We start from the raw sequence: 21,813 nt of genomic DNA, 5'->3' as shown, positions 1-21,813 counted from the left end.
CATTTCTCATAGCATCCCTGATAGACTAAGCAGTTGCTTTTTAAATAAAATATATCAGATGCTTGTAGTTTTTAAAGCTTACTGCATCAATGAAAATCTAGAATGGAAAAAGAAAGAAAAATCTATAGAAAAGCTAACAGCTACTTTTTTTAGACTGGTTGACCAGCCTATAAAACAAGTGGAGGCTTTTTGAAATAGCAGCTTCATTGCACCCTTCTCTGATCCAATAATTAAGCTTCTAAGCTCAATAAATAAACATTTAGCATCTAATAGAAGACACCTTGCTTCACCTTGTAAAATTCATGTAAAAATAAGTTCAGAAGTGCACAAATAGGGAGTAGTACAATGCAACCTTTTCCCAGCCTCTCTTTCTGTTCATCATGCTCTACTTCTCATCATCACATATCTTCTTATGCATCCTCTTTCACAGAGATCCTGCATTATCTGTGAGCAAACAGGGTATTTTAACCCTCATTAAAAGGTTTAGCTTTCCCATTTCTTTCTAATATTTTTTATTTTCTTGTTTTTAGTTAGTTAGTTAGTTTGTGGTTTTTTTTGAGAGGGGTGGTGAAGGGGAGGTGGGTATTAATCACCAGTGAAGAACATTAACCAGGTTTATTTAACTGCTTTTTTTTAAGCATCAGTAGCTGATTGGATGACAATCACAAAGATCTCATCTGCTCAACAGCTATTGAATTATGAATGAGAACATTTACTGTTACTTTTTTCACCACAAAATAAGATTTTTTTTCATTCAAGATTGAGAAAAAAAACTTTTCACATTCTTGACACCAGAGAATGATAGAAGTATATGCTTCTAGAATTTAAAGGAAAAATTTTACAAGAAATATGAGAAAATTTGAACAGTTTGAGAGAGTTCATAGTCTTTGAGGTATTCATGAAATTAAACAGAACAGAACAAACCAGAAAAGACTAGAACAATAGAAACAGAATGAGCTAGGAGATAAGATCACACTGGTTCATGGAAGAATTTTTTATTTGCTACATTTCAAAAGGAAGCTCCTGGGATAAGTGATCAGTGGAAACCAATGCCAGCTGTTTAAATAAATGCATGAAAAGTACTAAGGCCCTTAGAGTGCACTCATTTATTCATACCATAACTGTTCTATTTAGACCAATTTTCATGCAACTGTCTTCTTGTTTCATACAGTATTTTATGAAAGACAAAACTAGAGCAAGAGGAAGCGGCAAACTGAGACCCAGTTGCATACATCCAAAGATACTTATCAACTAAAATGAAGAGGAAAAAGTGGTTTCCTCTCTTTTGGGGATGAAAGCCATTATTGACTAAGATCTGAACAAAAAAATGATGAACCAAATATGTCAGGATTTTCCAAACAGTTGATCCTCATGCAGACAGCATAGCTTAGACCTCTTCAGATGTCTTGAGACCTTTCTGCAAAATTAATCAACCTAATGTAAAGTTCAAATTTAAAATTAAAAAGAAAAAATATACACTTTGAACTATAGACTGTCATAATGAGACAAATAAAACAGATTTATCAAGACTACTGAAAGACATAACAAAAAATTATCAGAAAAAAATATTATTTAAGCCTTTGCTTATTGCAGCTTATGCCAATATGCTATGCATTTAATACAATATATTTGAAAATTAAATAACACAGAAATACCTCATGTGAAATACCATTGAATAATACAAGAACAATCTCATATAAAATAACATGTAATATATGTATGTTACATACAATATGGAGACATATCACCTAATTCATACAATAAACAGGCCTGTATAAAATAAATGTGTTTGAGTGTGATAAAAACCGTAAATTGTGGGGGAAAAAAATTACTCAAAGTAAGAATGAAGACAGTAAGTTACCTTAAGGACAAGTATTTTTTTTTTTTAATTGCTATTTGCAGTGGTAGCAGCCCAAATATCTGTGTTGGAATAGTTCCATGTTGGCTTTCTTGACCATTAATTTGACATATAAGTCATTTGGATTATCTCATTGTTAACCATTCCACCTTCATAAGTCTTATTAAATGAACACAATGAGGCAAAAGGTTTTGTGAGGAATACACATTTTCCAGTAACATTCTTGAAGTATTCTCAGACCTCTTTAGGTTCTGAAATTATTCCCTTTTATTTATTGTCAAATCACTTAAAGTGATGTTTACGCAAATATCATAGGTTTAGTTCAATAGCAGCCACCTCACAGGGAAGAAAAATGGGAATTATTAGTTCTCTTAAATCCTGATGTAGTTGTCCTTTCATTTTGACAGGGACTATTTCACCTCCCTAATATTTGAAACCTACAGCTGTGTACATCCCTTCAGTTTATTAACTCATGGTTAACTCAGTTAAAATTAAAAAGTTTAGAAAAAATTCTGAACTCACCTCAGCATTTGTTTGCCCTGCAGACATTAGCCAATAAAGCTTAAAACAGCCCCAGGCTGAAGGTGGTGTACAAACTGGAGCAGCTCTGGCCATGCTGATTCTGAAAACTTGCTCTTTTATCATGGTTTCCTCTGGGTCCCAGGGGACATCCACTTCTGGACAGTCTGTGAGAGAAATGGGAAGCTGCTAATAGCAGCTTATGTACACTACAAGTTTTGTAACTCAGACACTTTCTGTGTTAGTATATATTGGGTTATATTAAATGGAAGCTCTATGATTATGATGTAACACATAAGAAGGGAAGGAATAGCCCAAAAGAAACTGTTGTTCAGTTAATGAAGATAGGCCAAAGAAGAGCTTGTTATAGCTCTAAAATAATTGAACACAACCTGAGGAAGACTGATATCCAAAAATTCAGACTACTCACATTACTGTGATAGACATTCTCATAGATTTTTGCAATTTATTTCTTTGCTTCCTCCTACCAATTTCAAATAAATGTTATTTTTGCTTAAGAAATGCCTCATTTATATTTTGCAATCTCAAATTCTCTAAAAGACAGAAGATACCTGTGCTTAGTCAGTAATTAGTATGCAATTGTGGTAACCAATGGCTAGGAGAACTGTGGAATTCTACCCTGGATTATGTACAGGCAAAAGATACAGGACCATAAAAACAGAGTTAGGGAAAAAGATGTGAGACAGGAATTAGGGGAAGTGCAGCAAGTCATATGAATATAGCAAATGCAGAGAATTATTCTTGTTTTTGGCCTTTCTGGGCAAAGCAGCTCCTGTGATCAGTGAGTGTGATCCTGTGATCCAACAGGATTGTGAGATACTGAAGTGGTAATACTGATGGAAAGCATCCATGAAAATATCTAATCAAGCTATATAATGTCTTCTTAAGGGCAGGGTTATTCAGTATTTCCTGTTTATCCTCTCTAATCAAGCAGGAGATCATTGCTAAATTTTCAATGTTGGAATTATTTGGGGTGATTTTGGAAATGCAGGACAGAGTTGCTAATATCAGATATCAGCTAAAAATGAGACACTCTGACAGCCAGTTTTGAAAGAAGCTCTATCCTTATCCCAAGTTTTTGTGAGCTCATTTTTTAAAGGAAAGACAAGGTAATTTTGGATCATGTTGAAGATTGCAAGGGACAAAAAAAAAGCCCTCAAGAAGTGTCCTACAAGATAAAAGTTTTAAACTCTTGAACACAGGATCAAAGAAAAACTTAGATTAGAAGAGACTTCTGGAAGTCACCTGCTTCAAATTTCTCAGAACTCAGCCAGCTTCAGAATTAGACCAGACACTAGAAAGCCTTTCACAGCTTAACACTGAAAGTTTTCAGGGCTTGCCATTCCTCCAGCTCTAGGAAAGCTGTTCCAATGCTAATAAATGCTAAGGGGAAGAATGTTTTCCTTATGCCCAATTGTGCTTTGTTGTGCTGCCACTTGGGACCAGTGCACTCCATCCTCTTTCTCTGCACCAAAACCAAGTCTGGCTCCATGCTTTCTAAAATTCCTGTTTTAAATAGCTAAACAGTGCTGAAGGTACCCTCTCTGGAACAGGGGAAGAGTGGGGGGAGTTCTCACCCTGAGGAGGAAGAAATGACAGAGAATACTTGTGATGAATAGACCGACACCTCTATTCCCTGTTCCCCTGCACTGCTGGAGGGGAGAAGGTGGAGAACTCAGGAAAAAAGTGAAGGCAAGAAGGGAGAAGTGGGGGGAAGGTGATTTTAAGGTTTCATTTTATATCTCATTATATGATTCTGATTGAATTGGAAGATTAAATTAATTTCACTTAATCAAGGGATTTTTTCCTGTTATGGTAATTGATGAGTGATCACTCCCCATCCTTGTCAAGACTCATAAGGCTTTTCTTATAGTTTCTATCCCCTGTCCAGTTGAAGCAGGAAGAGGTAGAGCTTTGGTGGGTACCTGATGTCCAGTCAGAGCCAACCCACCACGCAAATGTAGCCCTGGCAGTGTGGTTAACCTTGCTCACTGCAAGAATAGACTGGACAGACCCATTCATCTTATCCACAGAGGCTCCCAGGGAACTGCCTGCAAGATTGCTCTTCTCCTGTACAGATGCATGCATTTGTTCTGTCTGCACTTTTCACTGCTCAACTTCATGGAGATCCACTTGTTCTGTTCCTCTACTGCCCAACCCAGTTCATGTCACACAGCTCATCCAAACATGACTGGGACAGCATGCTATTCAGTTCTTATGTGAAACTAAAGGAGTTGGTGTACATTAGAATATTAATGTTACAGATTTATCCATTAAAAAATTAAATCTGTACTTTGAAGCCAGATGTGCTCAGTAAAAGAGGCAGCGGTTCTTCATTTAACATTGAAATGTTAAATACATGACTGAGAGTACCTTTTTCTTTTTAAGTCCTCTACTCATCCAGAGGTCTGTGAAAACAAAGCATTACCTGGTTTAATACATTTCAATCTCCTATGTCATCTGGTTGAGTGAGATTTTGGAGTCTTGTCACAATGTGCTGTCATATCGTGCTGGGCAGCGACAGCAGGGACACGACCTTCCCCCCGTGAGCTCTGCTATTCCTGGTTATCGCTTGGTGCGGTGCAGGAACAGATAACGACGACAGAGGACACGGGGTAAAACTGGATGGATTTATTAGGCCCACAACCTGGGACCCCAAGACAAAGCCCGGGGGTGGCTGCAGAGATTTTTATAGGGGGAGTGGTATAGGGCAACTAACCAATGAGAGCATGGCAGGGGAGGAATCTAGGGCAGGACTAACATTCTATAAAGCTATCAGGGAGAGCAGGGGAGGGGGATAATACAAAGCAACAAATGGGGTATCGAATACTACAAGATAGACAAGGAACACTCTGGAAAAAGGGGTAGGGATAGGGAGGATTGACAACTTGGGAGGGAGGAAATTAGGGAAGGGCTTGGGGAGATGGGTAACTCGGGAGGGGAGGAGATTAGGGAGGAGAATAGTGGGCAAACACGAACTTAAAGCAAAAACCACACCACAGCAAAGTCTGTTAAAAGGGATTTTGGATTGCACAGAAGGAAGGCAGAGAAGAGCACTAAAGGTTTCCTTTCAGTTCTGATTTCTAGATTATACAATGAGATGTGTTGTTATTTCCTTGATTTTCAAGGTGTGTTGGTAGAGCATATCCCATCCCTTATGTGTAAATTGTGCAGACTGGTATTCATTCCCACTTAAGCAGTAAAAGCAAACAAATAAGGAACACAAATGAGACAGAAACGAGAAATAAACAAAGTGGCAAAGAAAGCTGCTGTGCAGTTTGGACATATGCCTCATTTTACTAGAAATGTCTTCACTGACAACTAAATCTCTTTGTTCTCAAAGGTATCCTGCTGTTTAGACTATAAAGCTAAAAGATACTCTGTTCCTCTTTTCTTTGTTTTTCCTCTTATTTTATCCAAATGAAGCCAATAAATTCTTTACAAAGATTAGCACAATTTTATTTGTTAATAGTACATAGGACAAGAAAGGCTTCATTTGACAGTTATTCTTTTTAAGTAGGTGGGATGTACATGTACCTTCTTTATTACAGTTGACGACATTTGCTGATTTAATTAATGATTTATACAAACTCTTATTTATTAGAATATAAATTATCTGGTACAAGCAGTTTTTTTCTCTGATTGTTTTGTCAGAAATACAATTAAAAGTATGATGAAGAATTGCTACCAATACAGAAAGTAAATGTTTTTACATTTCCACAAATGTTGTTTGTTAATAAGTTTTATGTCTCTCTAATAGCATTTCCACTGTCCCCGATAAAACAATTAGGGAAATCTTTGCTTCTGAGGTCTTTATTATTTTTCATGGCATACTGGGCGCACACATATTTCCAGGCAGAGCCTGTTACAGTGTTCTGGGAGATATATTTTACAGAATCAATATCCTGCCATGCATGCAGAATAAAATATTTGGGGGAGGATATGAAAACATTTCCATTTATGTGATGAAGTAAAAAAGATTTCCAGCAGAGAAAAGGGAACTTACTTAAGTTATATATATTCTGCATTTGGATGTAAACAAATTAATATGGGAAATAAAGATGTATATTAAAGCATAGTTGACAGCTTGATATTTTATTTCTGCAAGCTACTATCTAAGAGTAAAAATATTTTCTCCTTGTTTATTCCCCTTCATCTGATAACATTTGTGAACATTAATTTAACCATCACAAAAAGCAATAAGTATTATATTACTCGGATAAAAAAGGACATTGAAGTAAGTCATTTCATGAACAACAGAGTCGATAAAACTTGGATTTCAAAGCCAGTGCTCCCCAGATACTCTGGGTGTTTGTATACACTGAAAGGCTTTGATCTTGAGTACTTCTCTGCAGATTATCTAGCTCCTGGGCTTTGTCTTGGAAGAAAGAAAATAGTTTCTGCTAAATCAAAATATGGGGGAGGTTTCAGGGACTGTTGCAGATGCTGTTCCCAGTAAACAATAAGGAATGACAAAGTGCCAGGTTTGGCTTCCCCCACCTTATAATGCTTTCCAGAACTGTTCAGACAGTCCTGGTGCCTTCAAACTTCAGGATATGGTCTCAGCATGATTCTGTGAGATTTTATTTATGTACATATATATATATGTGTGTATTAATACTAAATTATAATTGTCATAGGAAGATTTCTTGGCTCCCAGAGGCCACTGAACTGAATAGTTATATGTTAGACATGCTCTCATTGAATGTCTTTTTTCTGTAAGAACATCAGGAAACATTTTTTCCCTGTGAGGATGATTGAACACTAGCTCTCGGGACACATTCCTGGGCAGCCTGCTCTCAGGGACCCTGCTTGCACATGCATTTGGACAAGATGACCTTCAAAGTCCCTACTCTACCTTCACAGTCTGTCTCCATCCCTTCCTCTGTCTCATTATGTCATCTGTATCAGATTATATATCAGAATGATTCTTGTAATACAGGAATGAGGTATCATGTAGACACAGAATGATCTCTTTGTTTGGTTTTCAGTATTAATGGGTCCTTCAAATTAAAATTCAGAATACAATTTCTATGACTTTTGAAAATCAGTGTTTGCATACGACATTACATCTGTTAATAGTAAGTGGTGATAGAAACCATTTGATCAGCCATTTTAAGTTATACTGAATATAGTTCTGCAGTTTCCATTATAAAGGATAATCCTGTCCTAGAAAGGGAAAAGGATAAAATGACATGGAAAGTCTTTTCTTTCACTTTATCTATGACAGCCTTGAAAGGCAGTGTGAGGAACCACAATACCTGCTATTGTAAAGCAAGACATGCAGTTTCCTTGAAATGTAAGTGAAAGCCTGAAGCCAGAACAACCATAATGATTATTTAAGTAAATTGAGCTAAAATTAAATTCTGGAAAACTTTTTAATTATTTTTCATTCCATGTTAATGGAGAATTAAACATTGACTCTGGCATTTGTCCTACAAATTACAAAGTTTTCTCCATGAACAAGTGCTAGATTTTCTTTATTGCACTTGTTCAACATTTATGAGAAGAGAGAATGGCATTAACTCACTGGCAACTTCAGAGAGCTATCACAGAGGGATATGACATCATTGCCTAGAGTGGGTGACATGGTTTAAATTAAACCTCAGCATGCAAGGAAGAAACCAAAACTTGAAATTTCCAAATGACAAGTTAGATACACAGGGCCAAATACTTCCTGCTTTCATTCTGTGCCTAACAAAGCCAAGGAAAACTAAGATACAATAAAGACATTTTTCATGCTATCTTTAGCCACTTTTTTGAAGCAAGATTCAGGCCAAAATATATTTAGAAATACGTTTAGATAGCATGTTAAAAGTATACAATAAGTGCAGTATAAGTGGAAATAAACTATTACTACATTCACTCACAAGGTGAACTAATTTGTTCTGAATACTTATTTGTGCCTTTGTTATGTTTTAATATTTTGGGTTAATTAGTTACATCCATTAGCTTAATAAAATTCAAAGTGCATTTATTTTGAGGCATAAAGCATACATTAAAAACATCCAAAATATACTGAAAAGCATAGTCCAAGGCCAGATATGACAGCTGTGATGGATCTCTGCTGATTACCTCTGGTGTGGGACCTGGTACAGTACCACTAATTGTGAAGAGCCCCAATGTGCTTTTTGTGAGAAAACAAACCTCAATACTCTGATGCTCTGATGTCAGATGATCTGTCAGGTTTGGCAGGGAGGAAGAGGGATGTAGAAATCATAAAAAACATAATGTATCAGGCTCCCTTTTATTGTTATCATTTCCCTAAATAACATTCCAGATAAAAATGAACTCTGTTCAAATACAGCAGCATACCCCTGACTAAAATGTAAATGCTTTGAGTAATATTGTTGGAGGTTTCACTGTACTGTGTAACCAACTGCTGATACCTCCTCACCTCCTTCTTTCATTTGATATTCCTTCTGCACGCACTATGGTGAGCTGCTGTGCTGTTCTCTGATGTAGAGCTGCTGGCAAAGAAATAACACATTTTTACCCTTTAAAATTTTTTATGTTCCCACTGACTTAAAGATCTATTTTAAGTAAAATCAACTGTTACAATAAGTGTTTTAAACATACATGAATGTACTGGCTTTTATTAAGTATTACTTTAATCTTTTGGAGCACTAAATGAGTCACGTTTTCATAATAGATCAATTAAGTGTGCAGCCAGTATCTAAAAAAAAAAAAAAATGGTTGTGCTTTTCAAACCCATTCTTTTTATAACTTACATATATGTGTTCTCTCCAGATGTAGCTTACCAGCATGAAGAAAGAATATTACATTAATGTATAAACAGGGGAGGAAATATTATAAAGCCTTTGCCTTTCAAAGGGGACTAAAAAATTGATGTCAGAACATCAAACTACTTTGCAGAACGGGTTTTTTAACCAAAACTCTGTTTTACATACAGCCTTTTTATATTTCTTGTTACATAAGTTATAACTCTAATTCTAGATAATTTTTTACTTGTCTCTCTTATAATTAGTTAAAATAGTTACTACAGTATTTATATTCCAGTATTATCAATTCAGTATTAGTAATTGCTCCATCCATAAAATAATATGGCCTCTTTTAAGAATAATAAAACTGATCCATGTAGCAGGAATGTATTTTCATATGAGTATGCATGAATAAACCGAAGAAACCATCAGTTGGGTTTCCTCCTTGGGTTTTGTTCCTCTTCTACCTTATCTTGCTACAACGTTCCTTAACAGAATAGGCTTATTTTCCTTATTGAAAATGGTACTTCTGAAAAATAACACCTCCTTCTACCTGAAGAGGGACCTGATTTACCCTCTATGTAGATCATACCAAAGCACAAATAAAAATAATGCAAATGCAAGTTTATGAAAGCAAATAATATGAAGTAAAATTAATATATTTAAGAGATAATCTATTTTCTGACATTTTCTAAATTAATGTTTTCTTAACAAAATATTCTGATTTTTTTAAAAATTTTTTGGACAAATAAAAGGTATTATTACCCACTGGAATTTCCTACCCGCTGGACAATTGCTCTCATTTTCAAGACACATTACATCTAGACAACCTACATTTCCATAGGCATTATGAGAAGCAAGGTATCAATGACTCTCTAAATATTTGTCTTTAGAAAAGTTTCCTAACTGGCATATATTAATATTATCATAGCAAATTGAGGATAACTGCTACTAATGAGCAAGATCTTAAGGTGTAGTAAGTCAACAGAGCTCTGTTAGAACAAATGGTACTATGCCAACTTATACTAATTATGCACACATTAAAGTTAGACATAACGTATAAAATGCCATATCTTAAAATGTTCAAACTTTCAGTAAATCAGTTTAAATTTATTTACATATCCTTGTAATAATAAGAAAGCTACAGTGTCATCTTTTAGAGTAAGTCGTTCCATGCAAGCTTATTTAGCCTTTGTCTCCACTACTAATGACGCATCATTTAATAAATCAATGTCTCTTTGAATCTTATTAATGTATCTGAACAAACAAGTGTTTATTTTCATGGGACTGTCCTCCAAGTGTAACCTATTCTTGAATGTTTTCTCTGTTGTTGCAAAGGTTATAAAATATATTGGAGTAGTTCCTTCCCAATTAAAGACACTTTTATCCTTTTTTTCCTAAAACTGAATTAGCAGTCTTGGTAAGACATAAAGCACACTTTATACTAAGAGCCCATTTCACTGTCAGTTGCCAGATAATACAAGATATTTTCTACCTGAGAATGAAAGAACTGATGATCCAATTGCCTCTCTCTGACAGACCACATTTGTTTTCAGGACTGCAATATAGGTGTGAATATTATTTTAGGTACAGGTCATGAGTCCATTACCTGAAGTTTTGACAGATTTGAAGGGAAAAAGGATGTGGTCTAATGAAAACACAAAAACTTGAAGAAGAATGTTGCTCACTCACTTTTGAGCTTTGGGGGGAAATGACTGTGACTGAATATTGAGAGCTGCATCATTTTAATGATAATGCAGTCAAAGAGAGACTGATGGGAAAACTAATCACTGGGGAAAAAAAAAGCTCAGAAAACCACAAGCCAGATTTAGTGAGCAGATAAATAAGACAAGGACAAGGAAAACCAGTATTTAAAGAAATTGATGTTTTAATTTTTCCCTTTTCCCATAACAGATTAAAAGAGAACATGTGATTAATTGAAAAACAAGAAATTCAAAAATAAATATAAGTTTTTTCTCTTATAATGAATAAATGGCAGAGTTCAATATGTCATCATACAATCTGAGCTTCAAATTTAGAAAAAAATTAAAGAATGTTTGTCTATTTTCTCAATAAAACAGTAGTCCGAACTAATGGAAAGTGATAAAGATCAAATTTTAAATGTGTGTGAGAGAGGTGAAAGAGGAAGATGATATGAGGACCTTGGCATCAGTGTTATTGCAGTGACAAAATTGCTTCTGTACAGTGACCCAAATTGTCTCAAACTAGGCTGTTTCTCCAGCCAGAGTGGGATATTACTAAAGTTCATCTCAGGATTTTTACTAAACAGTCCTAAGTTTAGTCCCTAGGAAGGGATGGAGACAGACTGTGAAGGTAGAGTAGGGACTTTGAAGGTCATCTTGTCCAAATGATGATTTTTCTTTTAATGCAAAAATAACCTGCCAATGAAATGAAGAAGCAAAGCAATAAAATGTATTTTTGGCATAGTATATAAATCACCAAAGGAACCCAGTCCTATAGCATTCAGCAATGGCAATATTCACTAGGAGAGCTGTAGGAAACATTTGCAAAAAAGTTGAGACAAATCCTTGAGTGAATTTTGAGTGAAGTTGTGTGTTAAGTAACATGATTTTTTTGGTGGTTGTTTTTGAGAAAATATATGTGGCTGTCATTTAAAACAAGACTTTCTATTTCTTGTTTGCACATTGTTTCTTACCAGGACCCTTGTCTCTTAATACAACAGAATTAATAGCAGAAAGTAGTCTGTCAGTTTCTGTCAGATGTGATCCAGCTTTTGCAAAAGGTGAATAAAATTTTAAAGGTGAGGTGTATTTCAAAATACAACTCTCAAAAATACCACCCTCATGGTATTTACATACCATACGGTGCTGTGCAAAGTAATCATTAACAGAAAAGTTCAGGGAGCAGCTTCTGGTAAAATAGTTCATGATTCCTCTCTAGGAAGGAGTTCCCAAACAGGGAGATACAGGCAAGGGACATACTAGGCTAGTAAACTTTGCAGAACACAAGTACCTCCAAGGAAATGAAAATAAGAATGTATCAGCCTTGGACTCCCAAAGTACAGACATTTCTAATGTGCACTTTAAATGCTCTAAAATCCTTGAGAATCATTTAATAAGTGGAAATTTTCATTTTGCTCTTCATATATAATGTCCAAGGCTGCAGACAGGGTTTTGAACTAGGTAGGTAGTTATGCATGAAGGAAGGAATTTCTGAAGTGCATCTGTCCCTGGGGCAGAGTGCAGGGATGTTCTAAATACAAATTGACTGTGAAAAACAAGAGGTAGGAAATAATACATAGGAAATATGTACTGTGGCACTGAAACTACAAATGCTGTTTTGACTAGTTATTCTTCTCTACTTGTCATGTCAGAGGTGACCACATTGAAATTAAACTGAGACAATAGAATTAATATTGCTGTGTAATAAACATCATATTTTATATTTCCTCTGCCAAATCTATTAATGCTATTGCCCAGTCCCTCTTCATCTATGTCCCCATTTTCTCAGCAGTACATTTTTCACTTTCTGATGTGTTCTACATTTCACAGTGAGCAAGACATGCTTGTATTTCCTAAATGAAATATACATCTGATATGGAAGGCCTGCTATCTACATATAGAGAACTTACTCCCTACAAAGCCATGTGTCTGACCAGTCACAAATATTCACAAAAATTAATGTAAGTTGGACAGACCAGCACAAAGTTAATGTTAACCTTCTCTAGTTACAACTTCATTTTTGGCCATATACCTGATGCCTTCCAGGATCACATTTCTGTAGATGAGGACAAACACTTGATTTGTCATTTGTGTCTGTGGTCTGAGAAATATGTTCCTGTGATCCACTTTGGAATTTGATTCTTGGCACTTCTCTTCCAAGAACTACCTAATCCTCACCTGAATACTATTTTCAGGAGTAAGAAACCTACTTGCCCACAGCTGACCTTTAATAAAAGAATAAATATCATCCTTCCCTACTCATTCTGTCCAAATAATCGTTTTTTAGTTAATGTACTTTATGAATTAAGTTCAGAAATTGAATGTAATCCTAAATGCTACCTTTTAGCAATTTCCAAAAGACATCCAATACTCAAACTATTTTTTGCTTATCTGTTTGAAATAACTACATATGGGTCAGACTCTCAGTTTACCGAAGTTAATGCTATTAAACGAAGCTACACCTATTTGCACTCATGTCATAGCCCAGCGAAACTCTGAAGAGTCACTTTTCCAGCTATTATTATATAGTTTACATTTAGTTGAAAAGTGGAAGGATTGTTTCTGAGCATAATTAAGAACAAAATTAAGATCTGTACTCAGAAAAGGCTAACAACAATTACCCTATTTTACCCTACTACTTACTGGGCAAGATGTCATATTTTCATGGGCACCTTGACATTTGTATGAAACATTTTAATCTTCTGCCAGACCTTTTAGCAATGGATCAAGGACAGTAAATGGTCTGTCTTAGGCTGCATGGAATTAGTGACTAAGGGAGATTCTTTTATGAAATCCAGTAAAGGACATATATGCAGTAAATCAGAAAGCTAGGTTTTTACATGGTTGTCTGTAACGCACTGGAATCCCGAATGTCAAGAGGTATTTTTGTCCCCTCCTGATTACATATTCTGAAGGTTTATAGTAAATTTCTATATATTTCTGTTAAATTGTATCTTTCATTCTATGTTCAATTTCAACTATCTTAAAGAGTAAGAAAAAGATTAGAAGCAACTAAGATTAGAGCATGAAGAATGAGTAAGATGATGAGAAAGCAGGCTTCTGACAAAAGAACACTTCTGAAAAAGAACTGAAGTTGGGCTTGTGCAACCTAAACAAAACAGTTGGTATATGATAACCTTGGAACAATAATAACCATGGATATATAATTACCTTGTGTAAGCATTTGAAGAGCAGAAACACAAAAGGCACCGAATAATTGCTTATCCTCTTGAGCCTGATTGAAATGAAAAATATTCAATTTTATCTGAAAAAGTCACTAAAGATCTTAGAGTATATATTTTAAATACCAAAAGAGTTCTATTTAATTGAAAATATACCAAATTTAGTGTATTCATAATATCTGATAATAATGCATGAACTTTCATAAGACATTTATTTTGATAAAATATAGACTATCATGATAAATGGCATATTCTTTTTATAGATTCCCTGTCACCTCTAATTTATGTTTATAAAAAGAAAAATAAAATTGCAAAGAAAACCTCTTTAGCAAAAGGATGTAAAAAGCATAATAGTGTTGTGTAAAATGTGTCTGATTCGTAAATTCAAATATTAATTTTGAAGCCATATGGATAAAGAAGTCTCATGTTTTGGAATGTTAAGGGTTTTTTTTTGCAGCACAGAGTATAAACATGTATTTGGTAACCCCAGTAAATTCAAATGTATAATAGAAATAGATTTATTTAAGTGTGGTAGTTTTGACTAGCAATAATTATCTAAAAGACATTTCTTAAGAACAGCCTACATTCTTACATTAAGAGCAACCATAGGAGATTTTAAACCTTAAAGAGATTCCTATAAACAATCTTCTGAATTCATATTATAGTCTGCTTGGGCATGACATGACAGTTGTCCAAGCAACACAGAAGTTCTGCAGAAACCAGAAACTACTTTGGAAAAGTAACCTAGGAAACGCCTGGAAAAATAGCTAAATAGACACCCACAAAAATGAATATGAAGAAAAGGATGGCCATTCTTACTGTATTCGATTATTATGGGAATCAGCAAGTTAGAATTGCAGATATTTGAGGTCTAAAGGCATCAAAGCCATCAAGTTGTACTGGTATGTTACAAACAAAAAAAATAACCCCTTGTACTTGCAGCTGTTCAGAATACCATCAGTGCTGTAACAGTCTCTGCTGTGATGTGGGTCCACTTGTGAAATTTGTACATTAGGAGTCCTTATGAAGAGAATTTATAATCTCAAATCTAAATCTGTTTCATACTTGTACTCTGTCAAGTCCAATTGACTCTTCAGAAGGTAGAAGTCTTTACAGTCAGCAAAAAAAAGATTGGATCTCAACAGCTTGAGATATCTTCTTTTCTGTCTTCTCGGAAGGCAGGGAAGAAAAGAAAAAAGCATTAATATTCCACTTCTTTTTAATAGCTTGAATTATTATCATTAGACAATTTTCACTGTCAGGAGAAATACAATACATAGTCATCTCCAAACTGGGGCTAATAGAAATAGAGTACGGTACAAGAATTCTCTTTGTTGGGAATACTTACTTTAATGCAAGTCTTATTTTGCATGTATTATTGCTGAGGAAGCTGATTCATGAACATGGTTTGTTTCACAGCTGATGACAAAAAAAAAAAAATCAATATAATCAATAAATATATAAAAGTACAACACCATTAGATAAATTGTTCTCTGTTTTTCAATCACAAACATTTTCAAATCTATTTTCTTTATGCACTTACATGAATAAAACCTTTGGATATGAGGCCATGTGAGACCTCAGCCTTATTTCTCTGCTTACAAGACCTTTTTTAATCAATCATTCTCTTTAAGATCTGCTCAGAGTCAAAATATAATTGAAAACTTGTAGGATGCAAAAAGGTCACATAGTATAGCAACCTCTTGAAAGAGTTGTCCTTCTCCTGTGAAAACAATAAATTAGTTTTAAGCTTTCTTATTTTTGTTCACTATATGCATGTTGCCAGGAAGAAAACATAATTATGTTCAGAAGTAATCAAAAGAACTGATCCTTTTCATATCTTCAAAATAGAGAAGAGAGTCACCATTTCAAACAAGAAAATTATTCAAAGGAGCATGTCAATTTTATTCTATTCTAGCAAGAGCTCAGATCTGCAACAAAATCTGACATGTTAAGATGAATGATTTAATTTTTCATTAAATTAAGTATTGATAAAAAAGAACAGTTACCAAAAGAATTCATACCTACAGAAGTTTCTAGATACACTAAAATTGTATAAAAATTATAGTAAATTATTTTTGATTCCTTTTCACCTGTATAGGAAATATACACTCCAAAACTAATGCCATGACATAGGCTATGGTGGTCCAAAGCTGAATATACCTGCTGAATAAAACTTAAATGGCTATGTATTACAAAAGAATTGTCAAAAAAAGAAGGAAAATTATTTCACCTATTTTTTACAGAATTTGACAATTAGAAAAGGTCTAAACCATCTCTTCAAAGCAGGTGTCTTCTAGATTTTCAGGCATTTCATTTTTTGGTCTGGTGGTCTATTCTATTTTGGTAATTTTTAAAAAGCTACCTTTAACAACTTTTGAGGAGAGTTGTTTATGTTTGCTACAAATAAGTAATGAAAATACACAGAAACCACAAATTAATCTTTCTAATGAAGCAATGAGGGTACATGCTTAACTGAACAATGATTATTTTGTAATATAAATAAAATAGGAAGTCCTAAATAGTTTGTCTTTTTTCTATTACCATAAGAGCCTACTAATAAACTCAGTCGGTGGGGTAGTTCAAGAGGGATTTTTAAAAAAGCCATCCCCATTTGTGAGTTGAAGCAAATATTTTTCTAGAACTATATTTCTACATCTGTCATCATCAAGATGTCTTTCTTTGGAATAAAACGACACTCAAGATATGTTTTTATTACCTTTAGATATTGTTAGGAATTCACATAAGGAGTCTGCAGTAGGATAATAAGAAACTATGGTGCAATTATCTTCAAGATCAATACATTAAACCTATTTTCTTAATAATAATTTCTTATTAATCATATCATGTATAGTTCTTACTTCTGACTAGCTTGGGATTCTCAGCTTCCTCTGTTAAAAATATTTCCTTATCTTCATCTACAGCATTAAGAAGAATAGGATCTCCCACCCTAATTAATACCATTGGGCATGTCTACCCTGGTGTGTTGACTGATAACATTCTGCTCTCCAATCCAAAATACTCTTGTACTGCAAGTCATGCAATTACTGCAATTACTATAGTACTGAAGTGTTGTAGTACTGTTGGAGACAAGCTAACAAATATTTTGCCTGGTCTTAGAAACGGGGTATCCCTGTTTATATGACATCAAGCTAACAGTAAAATATCATTTAGATATGTTTTAAATGCTATCTCACCCCACAGGAAATCTGCCACAGATTTGATCAGAGAAGACTACTTAGAAATACACCAAATGTGACTTGTGAGTAAGAGAGTACTTAATTTCAGATTAGCATAGAAAAATTTAAATTTAAAACAGGTTTTTACCAGTGCTATTGCACCTTAGTGAGTATACAATCCAGTTTTTCTGGTGTACTGCCAGGCTCTCTAGTTAATTTCCAGTCTTTCTGCAGTCAAAACCCTTCTGACTTTTAGAAGAAATTTTGATGCAATAAAATTGGTAGTTAGACCACAGAAGACTCCTGACCAATAGAATTTTTTTGTATCTTTCGTAAGACAGATGGCAACATCTGTAGCTACACCTGTATACTACTCTTCCTTTGTACTTGATTTTTCTCCACAGGTCACATTTATCTGATAATGCTTAGGTATGCTAATGGTTGGTCTGTCAGTGATAGGATACAACTGTTTGAAAGCTCTTTAGTATCTATACTATATAGATAATGCCAGAGGAATCTTTTAAAACTATTTTCTGTGGACTTTCCCATAATTTCCCTGAATCCTTAAGCTCACAGAAGTGCAATAAGTAAATCCTACACAGACACTGTTGTTAAAGTATTTATGAGAAGAAGGATTGTATTCCATATTTACGAAAGCCAGGGAAGAAGGCCTGTTTTTGCATCAAATGAGTTGTGGCAAAGCATTTAGGAATAGGTTTGGAAAAGAGCTGCACATGTCAGATCAAGATCAAGTCACTTAGAATCCTTATGAAGAACACACAGAAATTTGGCAGATATTCCAGCCTATAAGGTTAAATGAAAGCCACAACCCCCTGAATTTTGGCTACAGCACATCATGGCCTTGTATTGAGGCTGGATTTCATCCTTCCCAATCTTCTTGTAAGTGCAGCTGCATAAGGTGTGAATAACCAGTCTTTATGTGTTGCCCATTAATTTCATCCCCAAGGAACATATTTTATAAAGTTGAGTACAGTATCAGAAATGATTGCATTGCAAAATTTGCTTTTATTGCTATGCTAGCCAGTTCTAAGAAGTAATTTCAATCAGAGAGAGCCAGGAAATCATGAGTTCATCTCAGTTCTGACAATGACTCCTTGTGTGAATTCTACTATGTCATTCAAATGCCAGTTTTCCAAAGGGACCTCTTAGTTTGGGCACTTTTCATCTTGGGTACCTACTTTTGAGATTTCCCAAGAATCCTGGTTTCATTGAAGTTCGTTGAACTTTTATGTTCATAGGGGTCAAAATTTCACCCCTATGACTTCTGTTTAAGAAAGCTGGATTCCCAGTCTCTACTGACTTCCTCTGGTCATCCATTTAGAATGTCTACAACTAGGCCATTTCTGCAGTCCAGCATTTTATTAACATTTCTGTCAGGGGATAAGCAGATAGAAATAAAATCAGCTCTTGTTTTCAGTTACAGTAATGAAGACAAACATTAAACCCAGTAGCTGGGAAAGCACCATAAAGTTGCAAACCAAAATTATGTCAGGGGTTTGACTCTTTCCTCATGAGGACTCATCCTTCTCTCTAAATATTTGTGGAAGCCTCATAAAAAATATTTATTGCAATTAGCAACAATAGCTGAGCTACCATCATAGATCATAATAGAACTATGGAATGTTCTTTTTATTTTATACTCACACCTAAGACCTGAGTTTACAAACCCAGATGATGTTTTTATACACCCCTCTGTGTGTTGAACTGTGATTAACTACCTATGATTACATCAGGCTATAAGAAGTTTAATGTAATGGCACAGGAAAAGGAATATGTAATAGGATTTTTTTTCTTATGCTTGTATACAGAACTGCATCTTTAGATCTCTGTCTTTGCATTTCTGACTTCATAGCCCATCCGGAAAATTTCTTGAAACCCCACTAGAAATGACAATTCAGAATTTATGTTCCAGGTGTTTTGCTGAATAATTAAAAACTGCACACCAAAACCACTCAGTTCAACCTTTTAGCTGTTTGGGGATTTTTTTCAAACCAAATGCTGAATGTTAAGTTTTGAACCTAAAAATTTGTTTCTGTTATATGTTTATAAACTATTCACTTGAGAGCTAAAGAAAGGGCATCAAATATGCAGCGATCTAGTGTACTGAGTTTTAGTTTCTCAGTGTAATATGTACTTTCATAGAAGTGAAAATTCATTTGGTGCCTTCAGCCAGCAATGATCATGCCTCTGTCAGCTGCAAATCATTCTGACATAATTCAGAGGTTTTGTTTTGCAGCCTTGAATGAACACAACCTTGGAGCATGGGCAAGACAGATTAAGAAGTTTTGTGTGGTGGTGTGTAGTCTTGTATAATATTCTCCTGCACTATGTCTGGTATCATTGCTGACAGCAGGCCATCCATATGCAAGTGTTAGATTCCAGAAATTACTCAGGCTTCTAAATTCCATCACTGAGGTTCTTGAAGCACCTTGAAAGGGTATTTACTCCCTTCCTCAGACTCAGGTAGGTGCTCTTCTATAAGACTAATTCAAGATAAATATAAGAGTTTAGGTATTTAATTCAATAAAATTCTCAAAATTGCCTAAAAACTCAAGCTATAAAGATGAAACACAAATAAATTAAGTGGGGCAACTAAGAAGTTACTTACATGGTGTCTTTGAATTGACCGTAAATATCAGGGGAATTATTTGATTATTCTGATTCTACCAATTGCTCTTCAGATGACCTGATATGGCAAGAACACACCAGCAATCACCAAGACTTGAAATGGCTTTATTTAAATTCACTAGTTTTATTCTTATCTGCTCTCTTTATGCTTAATTTTTCACTCTACATTTTCTTCATATTTCAGTATGCACATGTAATACAACTTTGAATTTCTTTATAAAATTGTGCTTTCTATCCAAATTAAGCAATAAAGTAAAGAAAAGAAGAAGTCAGCCTCAGAATGTTGTTTTGATTTATGCTGGTCATCAAATATCAATCATAATTTTAAAGCAATTTCATAAAAATGTCATTATATTCACTTTTTAGGAAAGCTGATTCACAATGATGGAAAAACTCATGAAAAGATGATAAAAACTTTGACAGTCTCTCTATATTTTCTTTTTTTTTTTTTTTTTTCATATAAAGAACAGCAGAATGAAAACTGCATAAATACAAAGACAATTATGGGAACTTAAAAACCCAAGGTACTAGCAGGGCAAGATAATTCCCTTCTCTCCCTAGACACTACTTTCCACACAAATTAAACGGGCTAAAAGACACATCTTGTAGGTTACCAACAGAAATAGGTTTGCTTTCCAAAAATCCCATATTGCTTCAGCCTTGTCTCATTAAAATGTATGGTAAATCCTTCTTCTGAATACTTTTTATGAAGTTTTGAATAACCAGTAAACAGGCCAGAATGTTTTTCTTTTAATCTCTGAAAAGATACGAATCCCATGAAAAAGACATAGAGCGAGTCTCACCTGCATCATCTTACCCAAAGTAAGATTTAAAATTTGTCTTTAAAACCTGTTTTATGGCTGCATTTCTCAGTGATTGTGTGCTCTGTTTGGATGCAGTTTTAAGAGAAAAAAAAAGGATTCAGAGATGATGATCTCACTTCTGAACTATAGTCTGGTAAAAGGATAAAAAAATATTTGCTTCTTGTCTCCTTATACATCTTTTCACTATCCATGTTTTTCATATTATTTTAAGAAATTTGTGGTATTTGTTAGAATAATACCATCGCTAATTGTAGCAAGAAAAAATGGATTGAAAATCTTTCTGAAATCTATTAGGCATTGTATTTCTTCACTGTTTAGCCTAGTCTCCTGTGTGACAATAATGAAATACTAAAAAGTAACCAGATTATTGCTGAGGTATTTTTTTTACATCATTTAACACCAACTATGTGTTAAATCCATATAGTATTTTCAATAGGTTTCAGAACCCAATATATTTTAACACCTCATTTTTTTTATTTGATTCATAATAATTCTGTCCTATGGAGTAGTATGACAAACTCAAATCTGCTGATAGAACCACCCAGGGCAGATTCAAAATTCATAGGACATAAATGATCCCATAATGAAGAGTTGAGTGTACAAGAAAATCTGTCAAAATGTATGTGCTTAGGAGACATTATTTTTTAATAAGTGTACTAACTAATGCATGAATATCTGTTGCTTTTGGCTCTGGTGGAAACAGAAATAATAAGTACAGTGTGAAAGAAAAATAAGAAAAAAAGAAGCCGTACTAAAATAAGGAGACATTTAAAAAAAAAAAAAACCCATAACATATTTATTCATCCTATAAATCCACCAAGTGAAACAGTAAAGGTGTCTCAAGCTAGATTTTCTCAATAAGCTATTATTATCAAAAAATATAAAAGTACATGATTGAAATGACTATATTTTTTTAGACACTTCCAGCTCAATAAAGCCAAGCTATTTTCCTTTTTTTTTTTTTTAAGTGTCACCATATCAGACTTGGACTAAAATATTTATAGACTTGGTCTGTGACTTAGGTCACAGTCAAAGTGAAAAGTTTCACAACTGACATTTATTCATTATTTTGATTTCAAATAAATTAGAATAAATAGTGCTTTATTTTGTAAAAAAAAGTCATATGCATTTTGAGATATGGAGCAGATTAGAACAT

At 34.4% G+C, this 21,813-nt stretch overlaps 1 long non-coding RNA gene across 1 annotated transcript in view; it reads right to left on the bottom strand.

Moving 5' to 3' along the window:
• Nucleotides 1-15,617, bottom strand: part of LOC128790328 (uncharacterized) — a 35,320-nt gene extending 19,703 nt beyond the window's left edge. The window contains exons 1-6 of the long non-coding RNA XR_008431699.1: nt 15,549-15,617; nt 15,354-15,424; nt 15,071-15,172; nt 13,995-14,058; nt 8,796-8,868; nt 2,381-2,544 (exon numbers count right to left, since the gene is read on the bottom strand). This is a non-coding gene — a long non-coding RNA (uncharacterized LOC128790328). The remainder of the gene's footprint in view (nt 1-2,380; nt 2,545-8,795; nt 8,869-13,994; nt 14,059-15,070; nt 15,173-15,353; nt 15,425-15,548) is intronic.
• Nucleotides 15,618-21,813: the final 6,196 nt, after the last annotated feature.

This window comes from Vidua chalybeata, chromosome 6 (genome assembly GCF_026979565.1).
Source record: "Vidua chalybeata isolate OUT-0048 chromosome 6, bVidCha1 merged haplotype, whole genome shotgun sequence".
NCBI lineage: Eukaryota > Metazoa > Chordata > Aves > Passeriformes > Viduidae > Vidua > Vidua chalybeata.
Note: the sequence above shows the minus strand (reverse complement) of the source record. Positions and strands in the feature narration are given on the sequence as shown.